The sequence below is a fragment of the Choloepus didactylus genome, chromosome 13 (assembly GCF_015220235.1).
Source record: "Choloepus didactylus isolate mChoDid1 chromosome 13, mChoDid1.pri, whole genome shotgun sequence".
NCBI classification, from domain to species: Eukaryota; Metazoa; Chordata; class Mammalia; order Pilosa; family Megalonychidae; genus Choloepus; species Choloepus didactylus.
In genome coordinates, this window is record NC_051319.1 from 15,583,142 (window position 1) to 15,601,453 (window position 18,312).

General features: G+C 37.0%; 1 protein-coding gene across 1 annotated transcript in view; it reads right to left on the reverse strand.

Moving 5' to 3' along the window:
• The window catches only part of DMGDH (dimethylglycine dehydrogenase), a 107,924-nt gene that overhangs the window by 23,243 nt on the left and 66,369 nt on the right, over positions 1 to 18,312 (reverse strand).

Here is an 18,312-nt window from a genome sequence, read left to right on the forward strand (position 1 = left end):
AGCACAGAACCATTACTAACTTACTGTTTATGGAAATCATAATTTTCTTCTGTCAGTTGTTCAGTGCACAGTGCCTCTGTGCTAGTCTCACAATCCAACAACAGATAAAGCATACAGCTTCATTCATTTGGGGAGACAGATTGACTGGCCCACTACCCATCAACACAAATTATACCATTTCACATTTCATATTCACATGATTAGAATCAAAAGAAGTTTACAAGTGTGCAGAAAACTTGGTCCAATCTCATTTTTATACGAAAAAATTAAGGTCCAACTAAGTTAAAGGTCTTGCCTGAGGTGACAAAGTGAGCTAGTCCCAAGCCCCAAACCAAGTCTTCCTAACTCCTGTTTCCTTTTCCACTGTGCACAGCTTCTTAACATTCTACGTTGATTTATAATTACCAGATTTCAATATCTCTTTGACAGCAAAATGTTAAATTATTAGCTTAGCAACTTAAGTCTGTCATCGTTGGCTAGAAATTGAACACACACGCATGCACATAGCTTTCATCCTCTGCCTTTGTCTTGTAAAGGAAACAACTCGCCAGCATTTTTCAAACCAAAATTACTGACTGGTTAAGAATTTCTTCTCAAAAAAAGTCTTTAATATGACTGGAAAAGAGATTCTAATGACCAAACAAAATGAGAGGATAAACAGAAACCTGAGGGAAATATTTAAAATATCATTCCTAAGCCAGGCCAATAATTAGATTAATTACCATTCAAAACAAACTAGGTTTTTCAAAACTAAAATAGCCCCCCATTACATGTGTTTCATAGCTTTTATTAGATTCAACATTAAAGAGAACATTTAGTTTTCAGCTTTGGGAGTTAATGATTCAAAGGAAAACTGTGGGAATGGACTTTTGGCTTTGTCCAATATGTTTTTGATTTTTTTTTTTTTTGTAAACCATTAACATGGTATTTATTTAGGTTTTCTTTAATTTTTCTCAACAACATTTTGTAGATTTTGGTGTAGTGGTATTGCACATTTTTTATTCCAAGACATTTTGTTTTCCCCGTGATTATATATATTTATATATATATATTTAAGATTGTTCACATACCATACAACTATCCAAAGATCCAAAGTGTACAACCAATTGCCCATGGAACCATCACACAGCTGTGCATCCATCAACACAATTAACAGTTTTTCAATTATAAAATATTTTCATTACTCCAGAAAAGAAATAAAGACAAAAAAAGGAAACTCATATCTTCCCATACCCCTAACCATACCCCTCCTCCATTATTGATTCATAGTTTTGGTATAGTACATTTGTTACTGTTGATGAAAGAATGTTAAAATACTGCTAACTGTAGTATATAGTTTGCAATAGGTATATATTTTTTTCCTATATGTCTCTCTATTATTAACATCTAGTTATAGAGTCATACATTTGTTCTAGTTCATGAGCGAGATTTCTAATATTTGTAAAGTTAATCACGGACATTGTCCACCACAAGATTCACTGTTTTATACATTCCCATCTTTTAACCTCCAGCTTTCCTTCTGGTGACATACGTGACTCTGAGCTTACCCTTTCCACCACCTTCACACACCTTTCAGCACTGTTAGTTATTCTCACAACATGCTACCATCACCTCTGTCCATTTCCAAACATTTACATTCAACCTAGTTGAACATTCTGCTCATAATAAGCAACCACTCTCCATTCTTTAGCCTCATTCTATATCCTGGTAATTTATATTTCATGTCTATGAGTTTACATATTATAATTAGTTCATATCAGTGAGACCCTGCAATATTTGCCTTTATGTGTCTGTCTTATTTCACTCACTATAGTGCCCTGAAGGTTTCTTCATCAACTCATTTCTTTTAAGATGGTTTTGTTCACACACCATACATTCCATCCTAAGTAAACAACTGTTGGTTCCCTGCATAGTCACATACTTATGTATTCAGCACTATTGCCACTATTATGTAAGGACATCTCCATTTCTTCCACAAAGGAGGAGGAAGAGTCAAAGAAGGCAGAGAGACAAAAGAAAAAAAAAAGAGAAAGAGAGAGAGAAAAACAAAACAAACAAGAAAAAAAACAAAACTTAACAGCTACAAAGCAACAAAAGAAAAGACAGCATCAACCTAAAGTAGAATAAAGAGTCAGACAACATCACCAATGCCAGGAGTCCCATACCCCTCCCTTATGTCCCCCTCTTATATGCATTTAGCTTTGGTATATTGCCTTTGTTATATTAAAGGAAGCATAATACAACATTTCCGTAAATTCTAGCCTCTAGTTTGCATTGATTGTATTTTCCCCCCAATCCCACCCTATTTTTAACACCTTGCAATGTTCACATTCACTTGTTCTACTTCATGTAAAAACATATTTGTATGTTTTATTACAATTGTTGAGCACCCTAGGTTTCCCTGAGTTACCCACTCCCAGTCTTTATCCTTTGTCTTTTGTTCTGGTTTCCCACATGGTCCCAACCTTCCTCTTTCAACCATACTCATGGTCATCTTTGTTCAGTGTACTTACATTGCTGTGCTACTATCTCCCAAAATTGTTTTCCAAACCTCTCACTCCCGTCTTTTCCTTTCTGTCTGCAGTACTTCCTTTAGTGTTTCCTGTAGATCAGGTATCTTGTTCACAAACTCTGTCATTGTCTGTTTGTCTTAGAATATTTTAAGCTGTCCTTCATATTTGAAGGATCGTTCTGCCGGATATAGGATTCTTGATTGGTGATTTTTCTCTTTCAGTATTTTAAATATACCACCCCACTTCCTTCTTGTCTCCATGGTTTCTACTGAGAAATCCACACAGTCTTATCACGCTTCCTTTGTATGTGATGGATTGCTTTTCTCTTGCTGCTTTCAGGATTCTCTCTTTATCTTTGATGTTTGATGATCTGATTATTAAGTGTCTTGGCATAGGCCTATTCAGATCTATTCTGTTTGGGGTACGCTGTACTTCTTGGATCCGCAATTTTATGTCTTTCATAAGAGATGGGAAATTTTCATTGATTATTTCCTCTCTTATTGCTTCTGCCCCTTTTCCCTTCTCTTCTCCTTCTGGGACACCAATGGCATGTAAATTCTTGCTTTTCATTTGCTTAAGTTCACTTGCTTAAGTTCCCGGAGACGTTGCTCATATTTGTCCCTTCTTTTCTTTGTTTGTTCTTTTGTGTGTAGGCTTTCATGTGTCTTGTTCTCCAGTTCTTGAGTGTTTCCTTCTGCCTCTTGAGATATGCTGTTGTATGTTTCCACTGTGTCTTTCATCTCTTGTGTTGTGCCTTTCATTTCCATAGATTCTGCCAGTTGGTTTTTCAAACTTTCAATTTCTACCTTACGTACGCCCAGTGTTTTCATTATATGGTTCACCTCTTTCGCCATATCTTCCCTAAACTTTTTGAATTATTATTAGTTGTTTCAGTTCCTGTATCTCAGTTGAAGTGTAAGTTTGTTCCTTTGACTAGACCAGAACTTCATTTTTCTTAGTGTAGGTTGTAGTTTTCTGTTGTCTAAGCATCTGGTTTCCTTGGTTACCCCAATCAGGTTTTCCCAGATCAAAACAGGCTCACATCCCAGAAGGAAGACATATTCAGTATGCGGTTTCCCTGAGGGTGTGTTTTAGAAAATTGGTACACTCTGTGATGCCTCAGATCACTGTGCTTCTCTCCCCAGCAGGTGGTGCCTGTCAGCCTGTAACTCCAGACTGGTGTAAGGAGGTGTGGCCTGTGGCTCTTCTCCCCCAGGCTCTGGGGTCTGGTTCTGAATGGAAGAGAGGTAGTAGAGCTGGGCCCCACCTCTTCCTCTTAGGGAAGATAACCCCACTAGAGAGAGGTCATTAGCATCTGAATAGACTCTGTCTATCTATCTCCACCCTTGTCTGGGTCAGAGTGCTGGGAACTGAAAATGGCTGAGGCTTTCTCCACTGAGCTGAAACAGGGACAGAAAGCCCCCTTCAGGGCCAGTCCACAGCCACCCTACGGCTCTCCAAGGTCAGTCATCACCCAAAGCCTCTGTCTGCTTGATGGGGATTCGTAGCTCATAGCGAGCAGTCCACACTTGTTAATTAAAACCCCAGCTGGAGCTCAACCAAGCTCCACCCTTCAACTCAAGAAAAAGATCAGTGAGTCATGGGAATTAAGATGACATCAGAGACTGGATGAGATCATCTAGGGAGTGTGGAGAGATAGGAGGCTCAGGAGGAAGGCTTGATGATCTCCTACAGTTAGTAGTGGAGGGAGAGCAAGCAAAGTATACTTTAAAGTGAGATGGGAGGAAAACCACAAGAGTGGTGAACCAGAATTCAAGGGAGGAAAGCGTTTGTAAGATGAGGCAGAGAAGTGACCACTGGATTTGTACTTTACAGTCTTGTATTATAGGACAACTTACTATTTCCCTGGCATGATATGTTTCCTCACAGCTCCTTGCTCTGTCCTCTGCAGGTCACTTGGCTAATTTCCCTCTCTGCCTTTAAAATCAGTTCAGATGTCACCTCCTCTGGAAAACCTTCACCAAAACACCTACCCTTCCAGTTTGTGTTGTGGCTCCTCCTATGAACTTTCACAGAACAATATTCATGTTCAACTATGGCATTTAGCCACAATATATTACAATAATATATTTACTTGTCCATAGTTCTAACTTAAAATAAGAGCTCCTTGAGTTTAGGAACTCACTCATCTTTTAATCCTCAGTGCCTAAAATACTGCCTACACACACACACACACAAACACACACACACAGCCTTAATAAATATTTGTTGAAACGAATGAATAAGAAGCCATTGGAGAAGAGTTCCAGTAAGATAGTGCAGTAAAGAGGTCAAATATGATCTTGACAAGAGCAGTTTCACTATAACAAGGGGTTGCGATACTGACTGCAAAGAGCTATAAAGTTCGTGGGAAGGTGAGGAAATAGAATCAAGTCCATGTGACAACTTTCTGTTTTAGAAATATTTTTGCTTAGGTATTTTTATACTCAAAACATTAAATTGGTGGCTTCCTCTGAGCCAAATTTTTAACCTCAGTAAACTTCAAAAATAAAAGCTATCTTATTTCTGCTTCCAACCAAGATGGAGTAACAGATACCAAATTTAACCTCCTCTCTGAAACAATATCTCCTCCTACCTCTACCCCACCCCCACAAAACATAAAATATGTAAAAAATAAGTTTTCAAGACACTGGACTTCAAGCAATGATGGATAGTGAGTCCTGAAAGATGGGAAGTAAACAAGGTGGGTCCTATGATTGCTCCGGCTCACTGCCTGGAGAGATTTTCCAAGCCACAGCACAGAGAGTAAGAAACCAGACGAAGCCTGGAGAACTCCCTGAGTTGAGAAGCTAAGAATCCAGGAGACCAAGGCAACTAGAATTTACTGATTACAAATAGAGCACAGACTGTTAGAGAGAAGGGAGCTACACAGAGAGACTTCTGGAATCTGCAAAAGAAAATATTACTGACCTTGACAATTTAGCAATAGGAAGAATCCAAATGAAACACAGGAGCAAAACAATTTTTTTAAAATGTAAAGAGCAACTATGAATTGTAGGACAACTTCAATCATACTATTATATGTGTAACTGGAGCCCCCAAATGACACAGAGGGAAGAAAAAGGTTTAAAGAAATGGTAGCTAAATATTTATGGAAATTATAAACCCACAGCCCCAAGAAGTTCAACAGAAAACATGAAGAAAACCACACCAGGACACATCATAATTAAATTGATCAAAACCAGTGATAAAAAGAAAATATTAAAAACAGGGAAAAAACACATGTTACGTAGAGAAGAACGAAGATATGGATGATACAGATAGACAATTTCTCATAAAAACAGTGCAAGCAAGAAGATAGTGGAGCAGCATCTTTAAAGTATTGAAAGAAAAATAAAAACTCAGTCTAGTATTCTACATTCAGAGAAATGTCTTTCAAAAATGAAGGCAAACTAAAGACTTTATCAGACATAGAAAAGCTGAAAGAATTCATTACTAACAGACTCACACTACAAGAAATGTTAAAGGAAGTCTTCCAGGGAGAAGAAAAGGGACACCAGATAGAAATAAGGATCTGCACAAAGAAATGAAAACACACGAAATGGTTACTACATGAGTAACTACGTAAGATTGTTTCTTTTATTATTCAAATCTTTTGTAAAGATAATGGATTATTCAAAAATAATAATTTAAATGTATTGTGGGTTTGTAATACATGATAACAATGGCCTAAAGGCTGGGAGGGGAAAGATGTAAGTACACAATTGTAAGACTCATATTATGTGTGGAAAAGTGTAATATCCTTTGAAGGTAAACTGTAATAAGGCACACATAAACTCTAAAGTAAGCCCTAAGATAAAAGCAAAATCCAACATAGGAGATAAGATGGAATCATAAAAAAATACTCAGTCTGAATGAAGGTAGGAGAAGAGGGAATAGGGAACAAAGAAGAGATAGGAAAAACAGAAAACAAATAGCAAGATCACAGATTCAAACCTTACCATATCAATGATTATATTAAATGCAAATGGTTTAAACACCCCCAGTTGAAAAACAGATATTTTCATATTAGATAAAAAGCAAGTTCCAACAAAATGCTGTTTACAAAAAAAACCAAAAAACAAAAAACAAAAACACTTTTGGTTTATGAACAGATGCAGGTTAAAAGTAAAAGTATGGAAAAAGCTAACACTAATCAAAAGAAAGTTGGAATGGTTATTAATATCAGATAAAGTTAGATTTCAGAGCAAAGAATTTCACCAGGGATAAAGAAGGTCAATTAATAATGATGAAGGGATCAATTCATCAAGATGACATAACAATCCTAAACATTTACACATCAAATAACAGAGCTTCCAAATACATGAAGCACAAACTGATAGAACTACTTGGAAAAATAGACAAATCCACAATAATAGAAATTTCAATTCAACTCTTTTACTAATCAATAGAACAAGTAAAAAGAAAACCAGCAAGGATACAAAAGATTTGAACAAGACTATAAACCAACTTGACTAAATTGACATTTATTGAACACTCCAACAACAGAATATACAATCTTTCCCAGTATACACACACACACACACACACACACACACAAACAACAACATTTGCCAATATAGACCATATTCTGGGCCATAAAACAGGTCTCAATAAATTTAAAAAGATTGAAGTCATGCAAAGTTTGTTCTTTGATCACAACGGAATTAAATTAGAAACAAATTGCAAAAAGTTCTTTGAACAAACTTAGATATTTGGAAACTAAATAATGCATTTCTAATTAATTGGTGAGGTAAAGAAGAAATCAAAAGGGAAATTATAATGTATTATGCATTAAGTGAAAATGAAAATACAACATATCAAAATTTATGGGATGTCCATAAAACAGTATGTAGAGGGAAATTTATGGCACTAAACATCCATATTAGGAAAGAACAATGGTCTCTATTCAGTGGCCTCAGTTTCCACTTTATTAAACTAGAAAAAAGGAGCAAATTAAACAGAGTAAGCAGAAGAAAGGATATAATAAAGATCAGAGTGGAAATCAATGAAATAGAAAACAACCCCCCCCCCAAAAAAAATAGAGAAATAAATGAAACCAAAAGATGGTTCTTCAGAAGATCAATGAAATAGCTAAGCCTCTAGTCAGACAAATCAGGAAGGAAAAGAGAGAAGACACAAATCACCAATTCAGAAATAAGAGCTGACATCATTACAGATTCAACAGATATTAAAAAAATAAAAAAGGAATATTTGAACAAATTTATGTCAAATAAATTCAAGAACTTAGATGAAATTGATAAATTCCTTAGAGTAAAAAAATTATCAAAGCTCACTCAGGAAGATACAAATAACCTGAATAGTCCTATATCTATTTTTAAAATTGAATTGTAGTTAAAAATCTTCCTACAAAGAAAACTCCAGCTCCAGATGGCTTCATAGATGAATTCTACAAATTTTTAAGGAAGGAATAATTCTAGCTCTATATGAACACTTCTAGAAAATCAAAGAGAAGACTATATTTCCCAACTCATTCTATGAGGGCAGCATTAGTCGAATACCAAAACCAGAAAAAAATACTGCAAGAAATGCACAAACTGATATCCCTCATGAGCACAGAGGCAAAATTTCTAAAAAAAAAAAAAGGTATTAAATAAAATCCAACTATAAATATATCATTACCAAATGGGGTTCATCCCAAAAATGCAAGGTTGGCTTAATGATAGAAAATTAATCAGTCTAATTAATTTTATAACAAAAAAAGAGAAAAACTATATGATCACCTCCATAAATGCAGAAAAAGTATCTTCCAAAATCCAACATCCATTCCTGACTAAAAATCAAATAAACTTCCAGCAAACTAGGTACAGAAGGGAATATCCTCAACCTGATAAAGAGCATCTATGAAAAACCTACATTTAACAAATGATATATCTGATAAAAGATTTGTATCTAGAATATGTAAAGAACTTTCAAAACTCATTAATGAGAAAACAATCCAATTAAAATAGATAAAAGATTTGTACAGACACAAAAGAAAAGATAGCTATGGTGAATAGACACATAAAAAGGAATATGCAAATCAGAACCATGATGAGATACCACTACATATCTCTTAGAATAGCCAAAATTAAAAAGACTAATCTTGGCAAGTGTTTCGCAAGGATGTGGAAGAACTGGAACTCTCATACTGCTGGTGGGAATGTAAAATACAAAATGATACAACCACTTTGCAAAACAAGTTCTTGAAAAGTTAAACATATACCTACCACACAATCCATCCATCTACTCCTAGGTATTTGCCTACAAGAAAAGAAAGCATATGTCCACACAGAGTTGTACACAAATATTCACAGCAGTTTTATTTGTAATAGCTCCAAACTGGAAACAACCCAAATGTTCATTAGGAGTGTATGAACTAATTGTGGTGTACCCATACAATGGAATAAGACAGTATAAAAAAGAATGAACTATTGATACACAAACAACTTGGATGAATCTCAAACTAATTACGTGGGGTGAAAGAAGCAAGACTAAAGAAGAGTATATACTGTATGATTCCACTTATAAAACTCTAGAAAATGCAAAATAATCTATAGTGACAGAAAGCAAATAAATGGTTGCTTAGGCACTGGTGGGGAGGGTAGTGATGAGTGGGAGGTAGGGATCTCAAAGGGTCATGAACAAATGTTTGGGAACATTGGATATATTCACTGTCTTCATTGTCATGTTTTCACAGTGTATACATGTATCAAAACTTATCAAATTGTATACTTTAAATATATTGCATGTTCAATAAAACTGTTAAAATAATAAATAAACAAATAAATAAATAAAATCAACTTGAAAAATTACTTCAATTCATACCTAAACTTGGGTTTATATGGACTTCCAAATTATAAAACAATCAGCTAAACAGCACCTTAAGGCTGTTTCTAATTTCCAGGTAGAAACAAAGTGTTGTTTCACAACAGTGAATTGGGTATACAAAATGATAATAATTCTGTGGCTGTCAATTTAATGTATTCTGAGAGATATTTCAGGAATGATAAAACAAACTTCAGCCTGGGTTTTACTTCCTCTTTTTTTTTTTTTTTTAACGTTATCATTTGGCAGTGGAAATGGGTAAGACAGTAAGGGTGGCTTAATTAAAATGACACAATTATGTGGCTCATATAGATAATATAGCACCAGTGTCTTCAACCACTATTTCAGGTCGTAGCTCACAGAATTTGGGACTTGCAAGGGAAACTTCATTTTACAGATTAGAAATCTCAGGCAGAAAATGAAGTTAAGTGGCTTTCCCAAGGCCACACAGCTAGAATTTGGCGACTTTTTTTTTTAAATCACTTACTGCCTAATTCCATAAAAGGATTAGGGGCAGAATATGATTAACTGATGACCTAGCAAGAATAGGTCACAGATATGTTGTTTTACTCACAATCCACTTCAGATTCTGTACCAGCATCATATGAGCAGTCCACCTGTTATTCTGCTCTCTGTCTGCCCATAGGACCCCAGTGGTATGAGGTTAAAAGAACCAAGATAGTGGTTCTCTGTCTCCATTGCATAATAAAACCACCTGGGGAGGCTTAAAAAGAAAAACCATGCCTGAATCCTATGCCCATTGTTGATCCAATTGGTTTGGCATAATCAGAGGTTCTCAGACTTCACAGAGAATCAGAACCACCTGAAGGGCTTGTTAAAATGGATTGTAGGGTCCACCTCCAGGGTTTCTGATTTTTTGGGTCTGGGATGAGGCCCAATAATTTGCATTTCTAACAAATTCCCAGGTGACAATGATGCTGCTGTCTATGGACTATACTCTGAGAACCACTGGGATAGGACATCACGTGACTCTTTTTCCTCTTTTTTTCCCCCTTTATTAGAGAAGTTGCGGGTTTACAGAACAAATCATTCATAAAGTACAGGATTCCCACAACAACTTGCATTGGTATGGGACATCTGTTACAATGGATGATAGCAAATTTTTATAATTGTACTGCTAATTAAAGACCATGGTTTAACTTAGGGTTCACTGTTTGTGTAGGGTAGTTCCATGAATTTCAAAAAAATTTTTATTCTTTTACTATTATATACAATCTAACATTTTCCTTTTAATCATATTCAGATATATATTTCAGTGCTGTTAACTGAATTCACAGTGTTGTGCTACCATCATCACCATCTATTACAAAAATTTTTCTATCATTCCAAATAGGAAGCCTGTACATTTTAAGCCTTAACTTCCCATTCCCTATCCCCACTCCATCCCCTGGTAACCTATATTCTAGATTCTGACCCTATGAGTTTGCTTATTCTAACTGTTTCATATCAGTGGGATCATATAATATTTGTCCTTTTATGTCTGACATTTCATTCAACATGATGTCTTCAAGGTTCACCCATGTTATTGCACGTGTGCCAGTTTGAATGTATTATGTCCCCCAAAATGCCATTATCTTTGATGTAATCTTGTATGGGCAGATGTTTCAGTGTTGATTAGATTGTAATTCTTTGAGTGTTTCCATAGAGCTGCGCCCCACCCAACTGTGGGTGATGACTCTGATTGGATAATTTCCATGGAGGTGTTACCCCACCCATTTAGGGTGGGTCTAAATTAAATCACTGGAGTCATATAAATGAGCTGACAAACAGAAGGAACTCAATGCAGTAGAGAGTGACATTTTGAAGAGGAGCTACAGCCAAAAGAGACACTTTGAAGAATGCAGTGGAACTGAGACAGGAGCCTCAGCTTACAGAGACATTTTGGAGACAGCCTTTGAAAGCAGACTTTTACTCCGGAGAAGCTAAGAGAGGACAAATGCCCCAAGAGCAACTAAGAGTGACATTTTTGAGGAGCTGAAGCCTAGAGAGGAACATCCTGGGAGAAAGTCATTTTTAAACCAGAACTTGGAGCAGATGCCAGCCACGTGCCTTCCCAGCTAACAGAGGTTTTCTGGATGCCATTGGCCATCCTTCAATGAAGGTACCTGATTGTTGATGTGTTACCTTGGACACTTTATAGCCTTAAGACTGTAACTGTGTAACCAAGTAAACCCCCTTTTTTAAAGCCAATCCATTTCTGGTGTTTTCCATTCCGGCAGCATTAGCAAACTAGAACAGCATGTATCAGGACTTCATCCCTTTTTACGGCTGAATAATATTCCTATATATATGTATGTGTGTGTGTGTATATATATATAAAATATATATTCCATATATATATATGGTCACTTGGGTTGCTTCCATCTTTTGGCAATTGTGAATAATCCCACTATGAACATTGGTAAGCAAATATCTGTTTAAGGACCTGCTTTCAATTTTGGGGGGTATATACCTAAAAGTGGGATTGCCAGGTCATATGGTAATTCTACATTTAGCTTTCTGAGGAAATGCCCAACTGTCTTCCACCACGGCTGCACCATTTTACATGCCACCAGGAATGAATGCATGTTCCTACTTCTCTGCATCCTGTCCGACACTTGATATTTTTCCATTTCTTAAATAGCAGCCATTCTAACGGGTGTAAAATGGTATCTCACTGTGGTTTTGATTTGCATTTCCATGATGGGTAATGATGTTGAGCATCTTTTTCATATGCTTTCTGGTCATTCATATATCTTCTTTGGACAGATGTCTTTCAAGTCTTTTGCCTACTTTTCAATTGCGTTGTCTGTCTTTTTGTTGTTAAGTTGAAGGATTTCTTTACATACAATGGATATTAATCCTTTATTGGATATGTGGTTTCCAAAAATTTTCTCCAATTGTGTAGGTTGTCTTTTTACTTTCATGATAAATTCCTTTGAGGAACAAAAGTTTTTTAATTTGATAAGGTCCCATTAATCTATTTTTTCTTTTGTTGCTTGTGCTTTGGGTGTAAAGTCTAAGAAACCATTGCTTAACACAAGGTCCTGAAGATGTTTATAATTGTTATGTCTTCTTGCTGAACTTTATCAGTATGTAGAGTCCTTCTTTCTCCATCATAACAGCTTTTTACTTAAAGTCTATTTTATCCAATGTTAGAACAATTACCCCAGCTCTTCTTTGCTTGCTACTTGCATGTATATTTTTTCCATCCTTTCACCGTCAACCTACTTGTATCTTTGACTCTAAGGTAAGTCTCTTGCAGACAGCATATAGTTGGGTCAGCTTTTTTATCCATTCTGCCAATCTCTGCCTTTTGACTGGAGTGTTTAATCCATTTACATTTAAAGTCACTACTGATAATACAGGTCTTTCTTCTGCCATTTTGCTTTGTAGCCTTCGTAAGTCTTATTCCTTTTTTGTCCCTCACTTCTATTAAAGCCTACCTTTGTATTTATTTGCTTTCTTGTGTTGTACCATATTCAGTGTCTTCTCACTTCTATCTGGATATATTTTTCATCTATTTTCTTTATGGTAACCATGGAGTAACCATCGGTTTTTATCTTCTGTTGGATGAACCATCATATCCTATTTCTTTGTCTTGTACTCTTTTGTTGCACACTGTACATTTTAATATTTTAAAAAGTTAACTCTGGGATTTAAGCCCTGTGATGTCTGTTTCCTTGGTTTTGTAACCAGCTGGTGATAAGACAGATTTTCTTGAGCCTCACCTCTCCTATCAAGAAGGTCTGTCCAAGGTGAATGCAGTGTGTAGTATTTTCCCTGTCTTCCAGGGCCTCAGTGTTGTCCTGTGCTTTTGCTTTTTATTTGTTTCAGAGTTCCCCTGTTTGCAGGAATTTGGTTGTCCCTTCTGTTTCCCAGGGGACAAACTTCTGTCTCCTGGGTACAGTATCTGAAGCCAGCAGGCCTTTTCATACTCTTTCATTGTCTCACACTGCTTTTGTACGGAGGGCAAATTCTGGGAACATGATCCCAGAGAGGACTTTCCCAACTGTGTTTCCCAACCCAAAAAAGGCCAGGGATCCACCAAAGGGGCACAGACTAGCTCCAAAATATTCTGTGGAGGGGGTCAGACAGGACACCAAAATTTCTCTGGCAGCTCCCCAAAGCTGAGCTTTCCTGGCCTGTTCAGCAAATGTAGCCCTTCAGCTAACTTTCCCTGCAGCCCTGAGGAAGCACAGCATCTTTAAGTCTCCACCACCTCCACCCACATCTGGGGAGCCTTGAAATAATGACTGCCCCCACGTTTTTCTGGGATGGTGTTGAAAATCAGTTGCCCTCAGAGCAGGGACCCAGCCATCCAAATTCGCTAATTAAAAGCCATGATCAGTGACCAGCCATGCACACCCCTGTTGCTGGGGAAGAGGGTTTTTATGCCCCTTGCTGTCATCAGCAACTACCTTGGAACTGTATCCCGCGGTGGCCTGCCACAAGAGTGGGGAATGGGTGTCAGTAGCCGCCATGGAAGAGAGCAATTTACAGTTCTTTACCGCAATTTATCAGCCTCTTCCTCCTGTTCTTCCAAGGATGCTGTACAATGTTTCAAAATTGTTGTTTCAGACAGTTCTGCCTATTTAGTAGTTGCTTTGGTGGGAGGACTGATTCCTGGAGCTCCATTCTCTGCCATCTTCCCTGGAAGTCTCCTCATCAGGTGACATTTAAACCTCCCTAGCATATTAATGTTCAGCCAGCTGAAAATCATTTGTCTAAAACAGTAGTTCTCAATCTTTTTTGGAAACAACTAGGACTCTTTTAAAATATTTAAAAAAAAGTATCACTGATGCCAGAATCTCTACCTTCAGAAGTTCTCTTTTAATTGATCCATGTAGCAGCTTGGGCCTTGAATTTTTAGAAGCTCTCCCCAGATGATTTTAATGTGCAACCAAGACTGAGAGCCACTGAAAATTTTCTTCCTTCTCAATTCCTATTGCCATTTAACCTAAAATTTCCCCTAAAGAGAGTTGGGTACTTTTAGTAACTACGATATATTATGAATTCCTTTTTAATTTGCTGTCTGTGAACAATGATTTCTTTCCACTTTGATGTGTTAATCACGGCTATTTTCTGAATATTTAGGATGTCGTAGACCTGGTGTAAGTGCTTTACCTCTTCACCAGTTTTTTGTTTATTTGAATATTTGTGCTTTAAATAATCTTTTGAATATCATGAAATTTATGTTTTAAATAATCTTTCCTCAAAGAAAGACCATGCATTGTCTAGACTCAACATTGTTTTCTGATTTGTGGTGAATATATATCACATTTTATTTTGTTTCTTGAGAGAGAGAGAGAGAGAGAGAGAGAGAGGGAGAGACAGAAGAGGAAGGAGGAGAAGGAGAAGAAAAAATAAGAATAATGCTTCTGAATCCTCTTAAACACATTACACTTAGTCCAAGATTCACTTTGAATCTTGGTGGGGGTTCTCTGGAAATGGACAAAGATTCAGTAATTCCAAGAGGAAAATCCCCAGAATACCTATGACTCTATCTCAAGGCAGCTGATTTTCCTTTTGCTCTTGATTAATGCCTTTCTTCCATTTTTAACTAAAAGAAATGACACTTATTTTTCCCCAAAAGCAACTTCCTTTGGAACAAAACATAATACCATTTGGAACAATATGAGTTGTTGTATTTGAGGAGATTTTAAAAAACATTTTCAATTACTTTTTACTTTATCACAGTTCTGTAAAACGCTTCCTCTCAGGTCCCTATGGCTCACTTTCCACAAGGTGGCGCTATCGTGCACTGCTAGATAACCCTCCTGGATTTTCAGAATTCACTCTAAGAATTTATTCTACAGTTTTAATTCCTGAAACACTACTTGTTTCAAGCTTCATGAGCTCTGAGAGCCATTAGGAGTTATATCTTTTACTTTAGATCTGTGGCCTAGCAAGGTGTTTAATAAATGGTGCTTAATAAACATTTACATATGAGTGAATGTGTGCACATTTGTGTATTCAACTTCACATAAGCCAAAGCCACAGAAGATTGAGGCTGTGCCAGTTTGAATGTATTATGACCCCCAGAAAAAGCCATATTCTTTGATGCAGTCTTGTGGGGCCAATGTTTTGGTGCTGATTAGATTTGCATGGAAATGCACCCCACCCAACTGTGGGTGATAACTCTGATGAGATATTTCCATGGAGGCGTGACCCCACCCATTCAGGGTGGGCCTTGATCAGTGGAGCCATATAAATGAGCTGACAGGCAAAGGGAACTCAGTGCAGCTGAGAGTGACATTTTGAAGAGGAGCTACAACCAAGAGGGACACTTTGAAGAATGCGCAGGAACTGAGAGAGGAGCTGCAGATGATGGGACAGTTTGAAGACAGCCTTTGAAAGCAGACTTCTGATCCAGAGAAGCTGAGAGAGGAAAAACACCCCAAGAGCAACTAAGAGTGACATTTTTGAGGAACTGCAGCCTAGAGAGGAATGTCCTGGGAGAAAGCCATTTTGAAACCAGAACTTTGGAGCAGACACCACCCACGTGCCTTCCCAGCTGACAGAGGTTTTCCAGATGCCATTGGCCATCCTCCAGTGAAGGTATCTGATTGCTGATGTGTTACCTTGGACACCTTATGGCCTTAAGACTGTAACTTTGTAACCAAATAAACCCCCTTTTATAAAAGCCAATCCATTTCTGGTGTTTTGCATTCCGGCAGCATTAGCAAACTAGAACAGAGGCTCAAACAGCTCTAAGAGGTAAGGAAAGAAAGTGCCATTGGACCATCTTCCTTTGGGATCTAAGACATCCTCTGCACTCCATTTTTCTTTTTTCCCCCTACTTTCATGCTGTTTTTGAAAGAAACATAATTCACCCTAACAAGGTCTGATGAGCCACCCATTTTCCTTCTTAAAATGGGCAGAGCAGGTATTCTGATCTTACCTAAAATACAAAATTAGTTATAACAAAAATATGACTGTGGGAGGTTTTATTAATAAAATGCAGTCCATTCAAATTCTCTAATATATGTTGCCAGAAAAAGAAATACCTGGGCAGTTTTCCATTATGGGAAAAGACTTTTTTGGGAAGTGGTGTGTGGGAAAGCACTACCACAAGGTCAGAGGTCAACATCTAACCTGTGGCTAAAGCAAATGACAGCATCTAAGTCACTTTACCTCTCTGCACTTCAGTTTCCTCGCCTTCAAAACGAAGAGGCTGTACTGAGGGATCTCCAGGGACCCTCCTAGCTTTGATACAGTCTGCATCTCTACAGATGCTAAAACCCTTAAGGGCCAAGTAGAGAATTCTATATATTTGCTTTGAGGGGAAAGGAAAGAATTTATTTTGAACGAAGTGTAAAATGCCAGATTTCTTTTTGTATTGAATATAAATATCCTTGTACTAACTGCTTCTATTTTCATAGAGCATCAATTTTTCAAAGCATATGGACTTGCATTATATTATTCTCTAAAATGCTGTATGTTGGAAAAGGATAGTGATGTTAGTTGCACAGTATTATGAATGTAATTGAGGTGACTGACTTGTACACTTAAAAATGGTTATGCTGGCAAATTTTATGTTAAATATATCTTACCACAAAAATTTTTTTACTGTTGTATGCAGCCAGTTTGGGTGACCTTATGATTTTTAGGTATAGCACTTGAATTATCAAGTTGCATAGTTTAGTTTGTAATGTCAATAAGTTTTTCAGGAACTTTTTTCACATTGTAAACTGCTATGAAACCAAGGTAAAGTTGTGAAACAACCAAATAGGATCCAAAGTTGATTCAATCTGTTCACCAGCCTTGGGAATTAACAAGCATGCCTGTGGTTAGTCTGATCTTAACTAACCACCTGAATCAACACAATTGAAAAACACTGGTTCAGTTAGGTCCAGGTTCTTGGGCTACATGGACCTTCACCCAATGAAATCATTGGGAGTTAACTCTGTGACACCAGAATGAGAAACAACAATTCAAAAATCTTAAAAACATACCATAAATCAAAATGATTATCTACTAAACAACTAAGTTCTGAGTTCTGCTCTGGTTACTGAAATAATTTGAAAGAATTAATAAGTAGACAATCCATACCTGCTTATAATCCTAAAGGGAGTTCCAAAAATCCAATTCAATATGAAGAGATCATTTAACCATGACTTATCCCCAAACAATAATACACAAATAGTAAAGCAAAAGAATCAGGTTTCTATTTACATATTGGTGACAAATAACATAATTTTAGTGCTTTCAAGAGTCAGGCCTAGCAATCTGCTGCTAGGGTCTGCCCAAATACAAAGCATCTTCTTTCTCTGGTCTGGAGGCAGATGGTACATTATAAAGATAAAAGCCATGGAAAGAATGTACAGAAAGATATTCCTTTTAAAATCCTTTAGGTGGTTCTTTTTCCTAAAATCTAATACTATAATTAAAATTCTTTATGATAATAGCTTAGAATTTGGGAACTGGTGCAGGGGCATTAAAAAAGCTTCCTTAGCCTGATTCATGTGCATGTGTTCACATACTTCAATAGGATGAGAAAACACCCTTTAGCTTATAAGCACCAAGGCAGGACAGTTTATTTTTGGAATTTTAACTAGGACTCAAAGCAGTAGCCGCTGCATTCCTAGCCTTCAAAATCACCTCTAACAGCAACTCTACTAGGTTCTTTAATAATAGCACTAAGATACTTGCCTCAATAGGGTAACCTCAATTATATCTGTAGGGTTTGTATGGATGAGCTAGGCTGTAACAGTTGGCCTCATAATATGCTTTTCCACAATAATCATGTAGGATAGTGCTTCTTAAACTTTAGGTGCATCCGAATCCCATGCAGGTTTATTAAAACACAGATTTCTTGGCCTGATGCCAAATGTAGGTCTGGGGTACAGCCTGAGAATTTGCATTTCTAACAAGCTCCCAGGTGTTGTGGATGCTACTTGTGTGAGAACTACACACTGGAAACCACTGATGTTGCAGTTCTCTTTGGAATGTTAATATCAGTTAACAA